This window comes from Halichoerus grypus, chromosome 6 (assembly GCF_964656455.1).
Source record: "Halichoerus grypus chromosome 6, mHalGry1.hap1.1, whole genome shotgun sequence".
NCBI classification, from domain to species: Eukaryota; Metazoa; Chordata; class Mammalia; order Carnivora; family Phocidae; genus Halichoerus; species Halichoerus grypus.
This window is the reverse complement of record NC_135717.1, coordinates 154,180,752-154,198,454: the sequence shown is the minus strand read 5'-3', so window position 1 is coordinate 154,198,454 and position 17,703 is coordinate 154,180,752. Positions and strand designations below refer to the sequence as shown.

Below are 17,703 nucleotides of genomic sequence, written 5' to 3'. Positions count from 1 at the left end.
TTTCCCTGAAAGCATGATTATATCACATGCTTTTCACAGCCCTCACTGCCTTCCAGTAATTATGGAGCAACACTGGGTAACTGTGGACTGTTGAATGGAGCAAGCCTGGGCCACAGATGAACCAAAAGCAGATGCAGTAGAGCTAACTCCTCCATCCCTCTTGAATCCTCCAAAAAGCTCAGAGTAAACAGGACCTTTATGTTATGGTCATTATTTTGTGCTCCCCTCCTTTGCTTCATTACCTCCTATCTGTTGCTTAGACTGTAAACACAGACCAAATGTCAAGACACTGATAAAGTCACCAGGAAACCCAGCTCCAGGTGCCAGACCTACCTTTGTGCTTTTGAACTGTTGCTGTTTGTGTAGAGATGGCAGGGAAAAGTGCCACATGGCTCAGTGCTCCTTTGCTTCCTGCTCTGTTAGGTATTAAACCCCAGCAACCTGCTCAAGGCTCAGTCTCCCTCACTAGAGCTAACTCACTAGAACACTAACCCCCAACTTAATGTCCCTTGAGCGCAGTCCTCTCCTCTTCTCTTCTTGCTGCTTCTCTTTTCTTCCCAAGATCCTGTGAGCTAAATACCATCATATAATAAGCAAGAAATGTATAATGCAGAGATTTCTCTTCTTTATAGTTCTACTCATATGGAAAAAAAAAGAATCGTTGATTATCTTAACCTACACATAACTTGTAGAACAGAAAGATTCCTGTCAAATAATCCTCCCTTAATAGATTCCCTTCATTATTATAAACTAAGACATGACCTTCAAGCATTAGTACCCAGACAATACAACATTTGTGTGTTATTTAATTAGCTTATTGCTTTTGTTAATGTACATTCCTGTGGTTCTACCACTTTCCACTCAAACTTTAAAAAAATACTACATGGTATTAAAAAAATTTTTTATCAATGTATCCATACTTTTGCTTCATTTAAAAAAAATTTTTTTTTCCAGCCAGGATCTCTCAATGTTTTGAAGTTATCTCATAACAATGGCTAATTTATTAAGTCCTGGAAAATTATAACAACAATAAGCCTTTGTGCAAAGTTGGCATGCTGGAGATTCTTGGTTAAAAAAAAAAAAAAAAGAATGTGATAGATCTACCAGAGACCACTGTCTTTCTGTACCATCTAATCCCCATTATGAAGTGATTCTTATCAAACTGGGAAGTGATCATGCGGCAGCCTAAACAACGCTGGAAAAACTAATTCCATAAATCAGAAGGGTTATTCCATGTCATCTACATGCTCAAACAAGAGGGAGAGCACATTGGCTTTAATAAATCCTCAGTTTCCAGCCAAAGGCCTTTCAGAGCTCTTGGCTGCCTGATCAGATGTCTGGAATTATGAAAGTTTTTAGAGCTTAAGGAGGGAATTCTTATTTATCATAAAAAGAAGATTTGAACTGGACAAATTATTGAATATTCTACATAAGTATCTAAGAATCATGTAATTGTCTAATAATTATTATCTCATTTTACATATAAGGAAACTAAAACTAAAAAGAGTTAAGAAACTTGCTCATAGTTGGCAGTTAGGAAATGATGGATCTGCAAATGCTAATCTTTCTACAATGTCCACATCAGAACACAGGACATCAGAGGGGGCGCCGGTTTCATCAGTGATTCCATCTCAGTTGGTCATCCAGCCTGGGCATGATGTATGTGACCAGGTAACTCAGATCACTGGGCTGATGAGGCTGACAGTCATTTAGTGATTCAGCAAATATTACTGAGCAACTACTATGTGTCAGGCACTGTTCTAGGTGCTAGAGATAGAACAGTGAATAAACGGACAAAATCCCTTTTCTTCACTGAGTTTACATTCTACTGAGGGGAAACAAACAAATAAGTACATAACGTCAGGTAGTGATAAGCACTGTGAAGAAAAAGAAGGATAAGAGGAAAAGAGAAAACTTCAATGGTGGTGCTCCTCTATTTAGATGGTCAGGGAAGCGCTCTCTGATAAGAAGACATTTGAGCAAAGACTGAAGGAAATGAGGGGAGGGAGAAGAAAGTGAACCATGTCCTATTTGGGGAAAGAGCATTTCAGCCAGAGTGAAGGCCCCCAAGTGAAGGGCCTAAGCAGGATGCTCTGTACATTTCGGGAAAAGCACTGAAGATGCTCGCATGGCTGCAGCAGAGTAAGCAAAGAGGAGAGTTAAAAGAGATGAGGTGGAATGGATAGCAAGGAGGGAGACAACCATGAAAGGCCCTTTGGATCCTATAAACATTTTGGGTTTTACTCTATGTGAGATGGGAAGTCCTTGGGAGGTTTTCAGCACAGTGACATACTGGTTTATGTTTTAAGAGTTCTACTGATAATTAGCCAGTTGACTTGGATGCCTCTAGGCAGCAAGGCCCCAAACTACAAACAGAATGAGTGGTAGGGCAATAGTACAAAGAACATGGGCTTTGGAATTAGACAGATCTGTGTCCAGACCTCAGGCTCCATCCCCAGCTCATTCTATTATATTTGCTCTAGTTATCTAACCTCTTTGAAACTCAGTTTCCTCAACTACAAAAGGAGAATAATATAACCTGCTCTATAGCTATTAATTAAATGAGATATGTATAAAGCACCTAAAATATTACTGTATTTTATTAGCACTAAAAAATAAAAATAACCAACCATTAATTAATTTAGTGATTAATTATTGAATTATTTTATCATTATCAAAAATAATAAAGGCAAGACCTGGACTGGATAATATTTCTTCTCTGCTTCTAGAATAATAACAATAACAAATTAATAGTGGGGAAAATAAAGGATGTACTCTTTCTCTTTAAAAAAAACTTTGGGGGCGCCTGGGTGGCTCAGTCGTTAGGCACCTTCAGCTCAGATCATGGTCCCAGGGACCTGGGATTTTTTAAAAAAAATAAACAAATTAATTTTAAAAACTTTGCATTTTTGGAAATTTTCAAAGATATACAAAATTAAAGCAAGTTCTCTAACGAGACCCATGTATACAGTTTCAATAATGAGCATTTATCCAATCTTATTTCATCTTATTTTTTTCTGGAATATTTTAAAGCAAATCCCAAATATATTTCCTTTTTTTTTTTTAAGGATTTTTTTTATTTATTTGACAGAGAGAGACAGCGAGAGAGAGGGAACACAAGCAGGGGGAGTGGGAGAGAGAGAAGCAGGCTTCCCGCTGAGCGGGGAGCCCAATGTGGGGCGGTCAATCCCAGGACCCTGGGATCATGACCTGAGCCAGAGGCAGATGCTTAACGACTGAGCCACCCAGGCCCCCCCCCAAATATATTTTCATTTCAGCTATAAATACTTCAGTTTTTATCCCTAACAGAAAAGAATTTTTTTAACACAACTCAATACAATGAACATATCTAACAAAACTAACAATCACTTCTTAATATCATCTAGTATGCAGTCCGTGGTCAAATTTTTCAGCTGTCTCAAGAATATCTTTTTACAGTTGTTTTGCTCAAATCAGGATCGAAACCAAGCCCATAGATTGCACTTGGCTGATAGGGCTCTCAAGTCCCCTTTTATCTGTGACAGTTCCTCCTTCTTTTTTTCCTCCCATGACTTGTTTTGGAAGAAATTGTCATTTGAAGGATATGCTCTATTAATGACAGGTTAGTAATGTTCCCTCCACAGGCAAAGGACATCAAACCTACTTATTACACTATAGACACATTCCAAGTGCTTTCATTCCAATTTTAGTATATGTGCTGCCAAAGCAAGCACCCCAAATGCTTTCAGAGAGGAGTAAGGGGAATGTTTTCTGCTCCCAAGAGAGGAAGTTAACACTATCAACTCTTGTAGAGAAAATACACTTAATATAAGGAGATGGCCTTAAACTTCTTAAGATGGACATAAAGGACTGTCATGAAATAGACCATAAGACCTAATGGCTTTCTTCCAGTCCTAGAATTCTCTGGGACTTATCTCAGATGTGTGTTTAGATGATCACCATGGAATAATGACCAATAGAATTTCCTGTTTTCTGTTAAAGAGCAATCAGAAATTCTTCTTTGTTGATAAGAAATTACAAGAATATTTCTTGTCCTAGTGAAAGGGGACAGGTCAGTTATTACTGTGAAAGCCTATACTGACCTTAAAACTGATGGCCCAATTGGATTAGCTGAGATAAATTCAACTCTGGAGTCCTAACTAGAGCTAGTTGGCTTTCATCAGTTCTTTCAGGTAATTCAATAGAACAATACCCAAAAGAATTAAAGGGATACTGATAAATTCTGAATGAGCAGAAGAGATTTTTTGAAATAAGAGGAAAAAAGCAAGATAAATGTAGCTCCTGTTGATTCTATATCATGGTATGAGTAGGTTTTGTCAAAGGATCACTTGCAGAAGTAACTACTTCAAGATCTTGACCAAGAATTGACTTCTGGAAGCAAGTCAAAACTTAAATTTAGATATTGGGTCCCATACACATTATTTAACCATCAAATACAACATTCCTTTATAGACCTTAATAAAAGGCCAAAATTATAAATGAAGTGTTTGTATTCATTACAAATTATTTTGGACTTGGGGAATCTTTTGAAATGTCCATGTGAGTCAACATGGGGTGGGAGCTGGAAAAAGAAAGCATGGTCTCCCACTCATAGCTAATTCTGGCTCTGGTAATCAGGGAAACACAAGAGACAGCCAAGTATGGACTGGCAACCCCAACTAGCTTGTTTTGTCATTTTGTCTTTCACTCAATAATCAACCTTCCTTGGGCATTCATTAGAGTGTGACCTAGCCCTAGGTCCACTGTGTTCTGAGTATACTAATTCTTCATCAAAATGTGAGGCCAGGAGTCTGGTTTAATACTGACATTCAATTTTAATTAAGATGGATAATTCAGAAAGATGTTATTGTTGGCAAACAAACCACAAAAGGAAATCAGCGGTCTATGGGACACAAGGCAGGATGGTGCAGAGAAAAGAGAGACAGGAGAAGAAAATAGGAGAAAGAAAGAACATTTTTGTTTTGCTTTGTTTTTAAGTATCCCAAATATCTGATGAAAAGGAAAATAGAAGAAAGGGAAGAAATGAAGGAAAAGAAATTATAGTGATAGCTTTAGGTTCAAAGATGCCTTTAAAAGTTGGCACATGTGGGGTGCCTGGGTGGTTCAGTTGGTTGAGCATCCGACTCTTGATTTCGGCTCAGGTCATGATCTCAGGGTCGTGGGGTCGAATCCCAAGTAAAGCCCTGCATTGGGCTCCATGCTCAGCTGGTAGTCTGCTGGAGATTCTCCCCCCATCACTTCTCACTCTCTCTCTCTCTAAAATAAATAAATCTTTAAATAAATAAACAAAAATAAAAGTTGGCACATGTGGGGCACCTGGATGGGTCAGTTGGTTGAGCATCCAACTCTTGGTTTTGGCTCAGGTCATGATCTCATGGGTCATGGGATGGAGCCCCGCATCGGCCTCCATGCTCAGTGGAGAGTCTGTTTAAGGATTTTCTCTCTCTGCCCCTCCCCCCCACTAGCGCATACATGCGTGCTTGCTCTCTCTAAAATAAGTAAACAAATCTTTAAAAGTTGGCACATGTAAGATTGTGGGGAAAAGCTTCAAGTCTCCTACATGCTGGCCTGATTGGAGGGAAGTGGGGAGGCGGAGGGTAGCCCAGTATGTGCTTCATCAGTACTGACAGGAGGAGTGAAGGAGGCTCTGTCTTGGATCAGGCCTTTCCCACATAAGCACAAGGCTGAGCTGTTCCACTGGGCTTGGTCTTTGGGGTGTGGAAAAGACAAGCCCAATCCATTCAACCTACAAATGCTTTTTATAGCTATTCATGTTTGTTAAGGCCTGGAATTGATAGAAAGCAGTGCAATTTTTAATCCTTCAATTTCAAATCTCAATAGGAGGGATTTTGGTTAGATGTGACCAAGATTCTATAATAAGTTGCTTTAAAAGAAAAAAAAAAACCTGAAAAGTGGCGACTGATAAGGGCTGTTCCTTAAAAAAAAAAAAGCATAATGTATTGGTCCTGTTTCTTCAAACTGGAATCACTAAGACCAATGGAAAAATACAAGAAGACAAATTTCATCTCAGTACTTAAGCAAGAACATTTTTTCATGCTTTTTTTTTAAAGATTTTATTTATTTATCCGACAGAGAGAGAGAGAACACAACAGGGGGCACAGCAGAGCGAGAAGCAGGCTCCCCACTGAGCAGGGAGCCCACATGGGGCTCGATCCCAGGACCCTGGATTCATGACCTGAGCCAAAGGCAGACACTTAATGGACTGAGCCACCCAGGTGCCCCTTTTTAATGCTTTTATCAAATTAATCATGAAACTCTTTGAAGAGGTAAGATATATGACACTGAAAATTATCAAGAAGAGATAACTTCCTGTCAGAAAAACTGAACGTGAGTGGTTTCCAACCTTTGTAGGACTATGAAGACCACTGTGAGGTTTAGTTAGGATCCCCAGGTTAGTATTTGTGGCCTAGTATCCATTAAGAAACCATGATGACTTATGTTACAGACTTGTCCATTTAAAAATCATTAAAATAGTAAATTTTATGTTGTTTAAAGTTTACCATAATAAAAAAACAAGAAACCATGATGACAAAATATTAATTTAGTAGTGCTTTTTAAATAAATTTGCATTTTATTTATTATAACAGTACCCACATATATCAGAAAAATAATATTCATTATTTCCTTTATTCATTTATTTATTTACAGAATGCCTAATGTGTCCTAGGCGCTGAGGAAGGCACGGATGATACGAAAATGAATAAAATCCAATGTGGTGCCCAACCCCATAAAGCACATATAAATGCAAGACTTGATAGTTATTGATCTACACACAATGCTGTTTCACATGCCAATTAGAGAGAACCCTGTCTCTAATTCTCCAGTTTCTCAGGAGTCCTGAGCCAATAGGTTGAAAACTACTGGTATAAAACAATCTCCTCTTTCGTTAACCTTTAAATCTCTACTGTGTGATTAGAAACAAAAACCCGGGTCAGGAATAATATTTGGCTACAGATAATATGGTAAAGTATGAAAAGTTCATCCCATGCTGACTTGATCACAAGAAGACAGACTTAGGATCTTTTTCACGTAACCCAATGTGCCCTTGACCAGAATAGGAAGGTGATTGATACATGTTGATTTGTCATTCTAGGTTTGGACTTTTGCTCCTATTGTACAAAAAGGAAAAAAAAGAAAAGCACACTTTTATAAGTTCTTGGGAAGGAGTATTTAGGGGCATCTAAAATGGGACTATGAGTCACTAGTTTAAAATAAAGAGGTTTTGCTTTAATATCACACTCAATTTTGCTCTTGTAAAAGAATAGTCAGATAGTTAACAATTTACCTGATATCTTGGGTGCCTGCCAAGGTACTTGCTGATTTCATTCTAAAATGTGTCCTTCCAGGGGGTACAAAATGAGAACAGTTCCTCTGTTTTGCATCTGTATTTGATACACTTTCTTTTAAGGACTGAGTCAGGGGAAGAGGGGGATCTTTCATAGTTAGCTATACTATTTGACAACAAAGAGCCTCTGAATAATCAGGTTTTTTTTTTTCTTCTCTACTTGGCCCCCAACTGAGCAGGCTGAAATCCTTTCCTACCTGGAACGCTGCAGGGGGTGTGACAAGTGGAGATATCACTGGACATTTGCATTTAAAGAATTAATAAAAATTCCTCATTTGCCTGAAAGCCCCATGAAGTTTATAACCTTGACGTTTTATAACCCCCTACACTGGTTTCCCTCCTGGTATGGCCAAACAAACCAACATAAATCTGTATCTTAAAGAATGCAATTAGTAATGTGCTACTGGACCGCATACTGGAACTATGCAGTTCCCTGGCCACAGAATTTCACAAAAGGGAAACAAACAATACAGAACAATGAAAAGCATTTCCTAAGCTATATTAACCTTTAGGTCACCCATATTAATGACAACTATTCCATGTGAACATTTCTTAACTCAAGCAAACAATCTATTGAGAACAAAAGGTCAAAACCACCTTTCTTTGATGTTAACATAGAAAACCTTCTTTTCACTTATTCTTGCCTAGAAATTGATATTATTTGTGCTTCCTGGGGATGATTTGCAAGGTTTAGTTTGTAAATCTACCTTCAGGTTCCCTGAGACCCATCCCTACAGCAGTACCTGCGCCCAGTCTGCCTCTGTGGTCCAGTACTTCGGGCAACACAGAAAGAGCTAAATTAGAGCTGTTGCCAAGATCATTAGACCCCTGAGAATGGGTCTTGCCAGTGGAAAGTGACAGGTTCTACCATCAACACCCTGCAGCGTGGGAGGAACACTGGGAAGGGGGTACCCATGAAAAATTCAAGAATGTTTCCTGAGCCAAGGGAGAGAAAGGGAAGCTATCCCTGAGCCTGGCACTGAAGAAGACAGAGAACACAGGACACTCCACAGTCCTGCTCCTCTTGTGTAACCTTAAAAAAATAATTTCTTGGAAGACAAGTGGAGTCCCAAACTGGTGAGGCCAACCCAAGCAGTCTCCGGAGGTGACTGACATTTCTAGTCACTGTGTTGCTTGAGGAGGTTTGGGAAGGGGGCTGAGGAGTGGTTACCAAACATTAAAACCTGAGAAAGTCCCCAAGACCAGCAGCACCACTAGGAGCTGCCAGGGAAGTTCTGGCTGATAGGAATGATTCCCCAGGGCAGCAGTGTCACATTGTCTTGAGGGATACTGAAGTCAGTCTTTACCCGCTACTTAACATCTGGGTGTGGAGTAGGGAGGGAAAAGAATGGTCTTTTCTACTTTTGGGAACCCCTCTATGCTCTCAAGCCCTTTTACCCTAAACCAGGTGGATCCTTGACTCCAAAATTATTTCCTGTTATTTTTCCCCCCTGATAAATTCTTGCAGACTTCAACCTTGCCACCACCTAATGTCCCTCATGAGACAGCCACTCTACTAAGCATGGCTTTCTTCATCTTGGTCACCACCACTACTCCTACTGCTCTGGCCTTGGGGATAAGGCATCACCTTCCCCCCTTTGCCACATCTTTTTAAGCATGTAACAGGTCCTTGCAGTGTTTCATCACAACAGACTACCACCTCTATTGAGACTTCAACCAAGGTTCAAAAGTGGCCAACTGGAAGAGAGCCTAAGGGTATCTCCTAAAATGCGAACTAAATGCATTAGAATTGTCTGGAGTGTTTGCTATAAACAAGGTTAAGGGCCCCACTTCACACTTTTATTCAATTAGAATTTCTGGAAGTGGGTCTCAGATATCTGCATCAATAAAAACCTCCCCAAGAGATAATATGCACACCAATATTTGAATCACTGGCATGAGAAGTAATTTACTTCTGCTATAAGATATGGCTTCTCCCAGAGCCTACAGGACAAGAAGCCAACATTCAGGGAACCTCAGGGAACCTCCATGCCTAGATTTCAACCTCTGACTCAAACTCTGACTCACCCCCACCACTGGTAGCGTACTGGCATGTCCATGCAGCCAAGCCCAAGCAAAATGCCAAAAAGTCCAGTAAGAGAAGAGTTCTCTCTCTTGCCTTCAGTCTAAGGCTCACCCAAGTCCTGCCTTATTTCCAGTCCCAGGACTTGCCTCTCTGAGATGAGTGACAACGGAATTCCCACTGTCCTCATGGAAACCACTACCCCCCACTCACAAAGGTATAATCTTGCTCTGAGAGTCTCAAGGATATCACAATATATTTTCAAAAGTCTGGGTCATTCCTTTCCCAAATAACATCACAGCTCAGGCATTAACAGTCTGAACTCAGCTTCACCAAGTCTAATCCAGTTCTTTTTATAGTCTCTCCTCTGTTGTAAGATAAAGATAAGGCCTATATCCCCTTTCCTGTAATTCTCTTGGTCCTAACTCAGACAATGTAGTGAATCTTGCTTAAGTAGAACACAACGGCTCTCCCCAAGGAAAAAAGCAAGAACTAGCAGACAGAGGAGTCCTAATCCATACCTGGAAAAGAAGCATTTCAAATTCTTTGATTCTAAAATGGCATCAATGGTCAGAGAGACACCATCAATACAATGCAGTTTAAAAAAAACCAATATATTAAATGTATACAAAAATGTTTTACTAAACAACAGCATAAAATAACATTACACTTTATTATGCAGTATTACAATCAAAGTTAAAGACTTTTCCTATTCATAAACTTCCAAATCACTTTTTTTTAAAGATTTCATCCATTTATTTGACAGAGAGAGACATAGCAAGAGAGGGAACACAAGCAGAGGGAGTGGGAGAGGAAGAAGCAGGCTCCCCGCTGAGCAGGAAGCACGACTGGGGGCTTGATCCCAGGACCCTGGGATCATGACCTGAGCTGAAGGCAGACGCTTAATGACTGAGCCACCGAGGTGCCCCTCCAAATTACTTTTTACAGACAGCATGATACATGGCATCAGCAACCTTGATTTGGCATACTTGCTGATCCTCTTTACCACCTTTAGGATTAACAAAATAATTTCAAAGCAGATTAATTAAAGAATACCAGGATGTATTCTGCACTCTGCATTTGTTTTTATTTTCTTAGTTGAATTGCATATGACTGGAAGTCAGACAGCTTTCCTTGAATATTATCCAGAAAATTTTGACATATTTACTGCCTGAATCTTTCATGATGTCTGAATCAGTCATACCAATTTTTCCTATATTTAGCAATTTTCATTGCCTTTAATTGCATTGCCAGGCCCATGATACATCACTGACAAAATGAAACGAAGTATTTGTGGGTGGCTCCCGTTCTTGGAACCTGGAAAGCATGTGGTTTTTGCTAACCAAGAAAATATGGACAGCAAATCAATCTTAGAATGACAAACTTTGGTTCCCTGAAAAAAATGTATATCCTATAGATCTATTTTCATGACCTTCAAATACACAGTAACTTTTCACTGCTACATGAAAGTGTAATCCTTTTTTTTTTTTTGAGATTTTATTTATTTACTTGACAGAGAAAGAGAGAAAGCACAAGCAGGGGGCAGAGGGAGAAGCAGGCTCCCCACTGAGCAGGGAGCCCGACGAAGAGCTCGATCCCAGGACCCTGGGATCATGCCCTGAGCTGAAGGCAGATGGTTAACTGACTGAGCCACCCAGGGGCCCCTGAAAGTGTAATCTTTTTGAAATTATTTTAAGTGACAATAAGGGACCCGAATTTAAATTTAAATATTTATAGTATTATGCAAATAACTAAACCAAAGTGACAATCAGATTATAGAAATTTCTACACATGGCTTAAGTTTCTATTAAGTAACTATGTAAAAAATTGTTTTGATGCACAGCTCTGATGGGCAGTTGGCAATTTCAGAATCATTAAAATATAAAAGGTAGGGCAGTGCCAAGATACAACTCTACATGCACTATAAAGGATCTACTTTTTAACACAGGGAACATGTATATGTAGTTTACATTTAGAAAAAATATACCATGCACACGTGCATGTGTGCGCACGCATACACACACACACACACACAAATCAGCTCTAGGAAGTGTAAAGATTTAAATATGAAAAGCAAAACCTTACCACTCTACCTAGTGTTCTGTCAGTTGTCTTTTGCTTCTTTGGTTAGATTTATTCCTAGGTATCTTATGGTTTTTGGTGCAATTGTAAATGGGGTTGATTCCTTAATTTCTCTTTCTTCTGTCCCATTGTTAGTGTGTAGAAATGCAAATGATTTCTGTGCATTGATTTTTATATCCTGCCACTTTGCTGAATTCCTATATGGGGTCTAGCAATTTTGGGGTGGAGTCTTTTGGGTTTTCCACATAGAGTATCATGTCATCTGCAAAGAGTGAGAGTTTGACTTCTTTGCCAATTCGGACGCCTTTTATTTCTTTTTGTTTTCTGATTGCTGAGGCTAGGATTTCTAGTACTATGTTGAACAATAGTGGTGAGAGTGGACATCCCTGCTGTATTCCTGACCTTAGGGGAAAAGCTCTCAGTTTTTCCCGATTGAAAATGATATTCCCTGTGGGCTTTTCATATATGGCTTTTATGATATTGAGGTATGTTCCCTCTATCCCTACACTGTGAAGAGTTTTAATCAAGAATGGATGCTGTATTTTGTAAAATGCTTTTTCTGCATCTGTTGAGAGGATCATATGGTTCTTGTCCTTTCTTTTATTGATGTACTGTATCACACTGATTGATTTGCAGATGCTGAAACACCTTTGCAGCCCAGGAATAAATCCTACTTGGTCAAGGTAAATAATCCTTTTAATGGACTGTTGGATCCTATTGGCTAGTATCTTGGTGAGAATTTTGACATCCATGTTCATCAGGGATATTGGTCTGTAAGTCCCCTTTTTGGCAGGGTCTTTGTCTGGTTTTGGGATCAAGGTAATGTTGGCCTCATGAAATGAGTTTGGAAGTTTTCCTTCTATTTCTATTTTTTGAAACAGCTTCAGAAGAGGTATTAATTCTTCTTTAAATGTTCAGTAGATGGGACGGCTCAGTCAGTTAAGCGTCTGCCTTCAGCTTGGGTCATGATCCCAGAGTTCTGGGATGGAGTTCTGCATCAGGCTCCTTGCTCAGCAGGGAGCCTGCTTCTCCCTCTGCCTATAGCTCCCTTTGTTTGTGCTCTCTCTCTCTCTCGCTCGCTCTGACAAATAAATAAATAAATAAAATCTTTCAAAAAAAAAAATAAAAAATAAATGTTTGGTAGAACTCCCCTGAAAAGCCATCTGGCCTGGACTTTTGCTTGTTGAGAGATTTTTTATTACTGCTTCAATTTCCTTGCTGGTTATGGGTCTGTTCAGATTTTCTATTTCTTCCTGTTTCAGTTTTGGTAGTTTATATGTTTCTAGGAAAGCATCCATTTCTTCCAGATTGCCTAATTTGTTGGTATATAGTGGCTCATAATATGTTCTTATAATTGTATTTCTTCAGTGTTAGTTGAGATCTCTCCTCTTTCATTCATGATTTTACTTATTTGGGTCCTTTCTCTTTTCTTTTTGATAAGTCTGGCCAGGGGTTTATCAATCTTATTAACTCTTTCAAAGAACCAGCTCCCAGTTTCATTGATCTATTTCATTGATTTCTGCTCTAATCTTTATTAATTCTCTTCTCCTACTGGGTTTAGGCTTTATTTGCTGTTCTTTCTCCAGCTCCTTTAGGTGTAAGGTTAGGTTGTGTATTTGAGACCTTTCTTGTTTCTTGAGAAAGTCTTGGATTGCTATACACTTCCCTCTTAGGACCACCTTTGCTGTATCCCAAAGATTTTGAACAGTTATGTTTTCATGAATTTTTTAAATTCTTCTTTAATTTCCTGGTTGACCCATTCATTCTTTAGTAGGATGCTCTTTAGCCTCTCTGCATTTGAGTTCTTTCCAAATTTCCTCTTGTGATTGAGTTCCAGTTTCAAAGCACTGTGATCTGAAAATATGCAGGGAATGATCCCAATCTTTGGGTACCAGTTGAGACCTGATTTGTGACTCAGAATGTGATCTATTCTGGAGAATGTTCCATGTGCAATCCAGAAGAATGAGTATTCTGTTGCTTTAGGATGGAATGCTCTGAACATATCTGTGAAGTCCATCTGGTGCAGTGTGTCATTCAAAGCCCTTGTTTCCTTGCTGATCTGCTTAGATGATCTGTCCATTGCAGTGAGTGGGGTGTTAAAGTCCACTACTATTATTATATTATTATTGAAGTGTTTCTTTAATTTTGTTATTGTTAGTTTATATAATTGGCTGCTCCCAAGTTAGGGGCATAAATATTTACAATTGTTAGATCTTCTTGTTGGATAGACCCTTTAATTATGATGTAGTGTCCTTCCTCATCTCTTATTACAGTCTTTGGTTTAAAATCTAATTTGTCTTATATAAGGATTGCCACTCCAGTTTTCTTTTGATGTCCATTAGCATGATAAATGGTTTTTCACCCCCTCACTTTCAATCTGGAGGTGTCTTTGGGTCTAAAATGAGTCTCTTGCAGACAGTATATTGATGGGTCTTGCTTTTTTATCCAATTTGATACCCTGTGTCTTTTGATTGGAGCATTTAGTACATTTATATTTAGAGTAATTATTGAAAGATATGACTTTAGTGCCATTGTATTACCTGTAAAGTCACTGTTTCTGTATATTGTCTCTGTTCCTTTCTGGTCTATATTACTTTTGGGCTCTCTCTTTGCTTAGAGGACCCCTTTGAATATTTCTTGTAGGGGTGGTTTGGTGATCACAAATTCTTTTAGTTTCTGTTTGTCCTGGATGCTTTTTATCACTCCTATTTTGAATGACATCCTAGCTGGATAAAGTATTCTTAGCTGCATATTTTTCTCATTTAGCACCCTGAATATATCATGCCAGTCCTTTGTTGCCTGCCAGGTCTCTGTGGACAGGTCTGCTGCTGGCCTTATGTTTCTACCCTTGTAGGTTAAGGACCTCTTGTCCCGAGCTGCTTTTAGGATTTTCTCTTTGTCTCTGAAATTTGCAAGCTTCACCATTATATTTTGAGGTGTTGACCTATTTTTATTGATTTTGATGGGGGTTTTCTCTGCCTCCTGGACGTGAATGCCTGTTTCCTTCCCCAGATTAGGGAAGTTCTTAGCTATAATTTGTTCAAATAAACCTTCTGCCCCTCTCTCTTTCCTCTTCCTCTGGGACCCCGATTATTCTAATATTGTTTTGCTTTATGGTATCACTTATCTCTCAGATTCTCCCCTTGTGATCCGGTAGTGATCTCTCTTTTTCTCAGTTTCTTTATTCTTCATCATTTTGTCTTCTATATCACTGACTCTCTCTTCTGCCTCATTTGCTCTAGCAGTTAGAGCCTCCATTTTTTATTGCATCTCATTAATAGCCTTTTTTATTTTAACCTGATTAGATTTTAGTTCTTTTATTTCTTTAGAAAAGGATTCTCTAGTGTCTTCTATGCATTTTTCAAGCCCAGCTAGTATCTTTACAATCATTATTCTGAACTCTAGTTCTGACATCTTACTTGTATCCATATTGATTAAGTCCCTGGCAATGAGTACTGCTGCTTGTTTTCTTTTTTGGGGTGAGTTCTTTCATCTTGTCATTATGCCCAGAGAAGAACAGATGAAAGAGAGAACAAAATACAAAAACACCAACAACAACCCCAGGAAAATATACACTAAACAAATCAGAAGAGATCAGAAACCAAAAAGGGAAAAAAAAAAAGAGAGAGAGAAAATAAAATCAAACAGGTGAGCAGAACAGAACAATAAACTAGATCCTGGATGTATTTTGGTCTGTTTTTTAGAAGAAACTAGATCCCAAAATTGTAAAGAAAGAAAAACTTCTATATATACAAAAATAAAATTGAATATAATGAAGCCAAAAATGAAATATATATATAATGTAAATGTAAAAATGAAAAATTTTAAAGACTTTAAAAAAGAATTTATAAAATAAGAAATTAGTTGAAAAGGAAAAAATATTTTAACTGAAGGACTATAGAATCATGAGAAAAAAACACAAATTCTATATACTATTTTCCTCTAGCACTGGAGTTTTGCAGTTCTGTATGATCAGTAAACTTGGTATTAGCTGGATGTTCCTGCTGATCTTCGAGGGGAGGAGCCTGTTGCGATGATTCTCAGGTGTCTTTGCCCAAGAGGTATTGCACCACGCCTTGCCAGGGGGCTGGGCTCAGTGTATGTGGCTCCAGATTGCTCTATGTGGCTTTCATTCCCTGAAGGCTTTTGGCTCCAATTTGGGGGATGAAAATGGCGGCGCCCTGATCTCCAGCCCCAGAGCTGAAAGTCTGTGCCCCCACTCTTCATAGAAAAGTAGTCAACCACTCTTGTCTCCCTGGTTTCCATCCACACTCTATGTTCACCCAGCCTGTGACAGAGCATTTTTATCTCAGGCACACAACCCCCTTTTGAGTCTCCAAACTTTACAGACTCCTACAGCTCACACACATACCACTCCTCCCAGGGGAAGGTGAGGGATCTCCGCTGGGTTCTGCCTCTTGCTGGGCCTCTGCTCAGAGAGTGGTTGCCCAACCATGGAGCAGTTCCCAGTTTATGGCAACACCAAGCAGAAGGCCTACTGCTGGGCTCAGGGATTGCAACCGGCTTTCCCACTCCAATGCTTGGGAACTCAAAATATTGGAAGCAGAATGTTGTAACAAAAAGATCACAAAGCCAGAAATCAAGAAACTGAATTTTAAGCCTGATTTTGCTACTAATTAGACATAGAGTAAAGTATAGCCTCTTAATAAAGTTTGGAGATTGGATTAGTTAGTCCTTAAATTCTCTTTCAGTGCTGATTAAGAATATTTTCATTTATCTCAAACAGTAAAGTAAGATGGTGGTTTAGTGAAAATAAAAAGCAAAATGTTACCTCCAAATGAAAGGCAAGCATTTTAAAACTCCCAACCAGTGGCCTAATAGTCTAAATCCAGAGTACAGTTTGCTAGGCACCAACTAATAATCAGATGGTCAATTGGATCATGGAGCCATTTCTAATTTAACACTACTTGAATGATTTCCTTAGGGTTTGAGGAAAATTGAAGTAATTGAGGAGAACTAAAACTATTGAGCCCCGCATCGGGCTCCCTGCTCATTGGGAGGGATGAGCTTCTCCCTCTCCTTCTGCCTGCCACTCTGTCTAGTTGTGCTCTCTGTCAAATAAATAAATAAAATCTTTAAAAAAAGTAAAATAAAATAAAGTGGAACTCAACTATATTCTTCATAAGCCCCACTGATAATTTTAGTGTAAGCAAACATCTAAGAATCACTGTTATATGAACCATACCAGCAGATTTACTGGTCACTTTACTTAGTTATTAATTACAGAATTGTAACCACATGGTTACAATTGTTTAATTATCATGTACCTTCTCACTTAAAAAAAAAACAAAAAAACCTGGTGCAACCAGGGTGGTGATGATGATGATGGTGATGATGGTGACAACCATGAAGATGATAACAGCTAATATTGATTAAGCATATATTATTAGCCAGACATCAAGCTACGTGCTCTCTATATATAATCTCTTTAAAACCTCACAATAACCCCAGGAGATAGGTATTACTATTATTATTGTTATTATTATTATTATTGCCATCAGCTTGCCCAATATAACACAGTTAATGGGTGGCAATGCCAGGATTCCAACTCAGGCAAATTGACTTGAGAGCCCAAACCATCAACCACTGCCTTATACTGCCTCGATAAATGGTACAATTCCCAACTATAGCTGTTAATAACAATAGCTATCATTTTATAGTGCACCTACTATGTGCCAAACTCTGTTAAATACATAATCTCATTTAGTCCTCAAAGCATTCCTGCCAGTTAAGTATTTTTATCCTTGTTTTACAGATGGGGAAACAGGACTGAGGGATGGGGTCACACAGCTGTGACGTGGCAGAACTCAAAGTTTAGGTCAGACCTGCTGACTCCTAAGTCTATTCTCTTTTGGCTACATCATACTGCCTCTCAAGCTGTCAGTGGCCAGAACCCCAATTCCTAACCATTTTCTCCTTTTCCTGGGATTTTAACCTTATCCTGTCCTGATTGGTCGTTTTCTAAGACACCAGTGGCTCTAGAAGTGTATTGTCTGTTATATCTGTTTCTGAAGACCAAACATTGTTTTTGGATAGCCTGCCTCTTAAGGCTAAGTTTTAATTTTCCCAGCCTTCTGAGGCAGTGGTTTCCAAATTTTGTTTTGACTGCTCAACCTTATCAGTAAAACATTTTGAGCAGAAGTCCCACCATACAAGTATTTATTTACACATTATATAATATGTACTCATATTTACTCATATATTATGTATT

General features: G+C 38.8%; 1 protein-coding gene across 1 annotated transcript in view; it reads left to right on the top strand.

Annotated features, from left to right (window-relative positions):
* The window catches only part of NTN4 (netrin 4), a 139,297-nt gene extending 133,141 nt beyond the window's left edge, over positions 1 to 6,156 (top strand). Inside the window, exon 11 of the mRNA XM_078076429.1 lies at positions 6,094 to 6,156. The gene's annotated coding sequence lies outside the window, so the exon portion shown is untranslated. The remainder of the gene's footprint in view (positions 1 to 6,093) is intronic.
* The last annotated feature ends 11,547 nt before the right edge of the window (positions 6,157 to 17,703 follow it).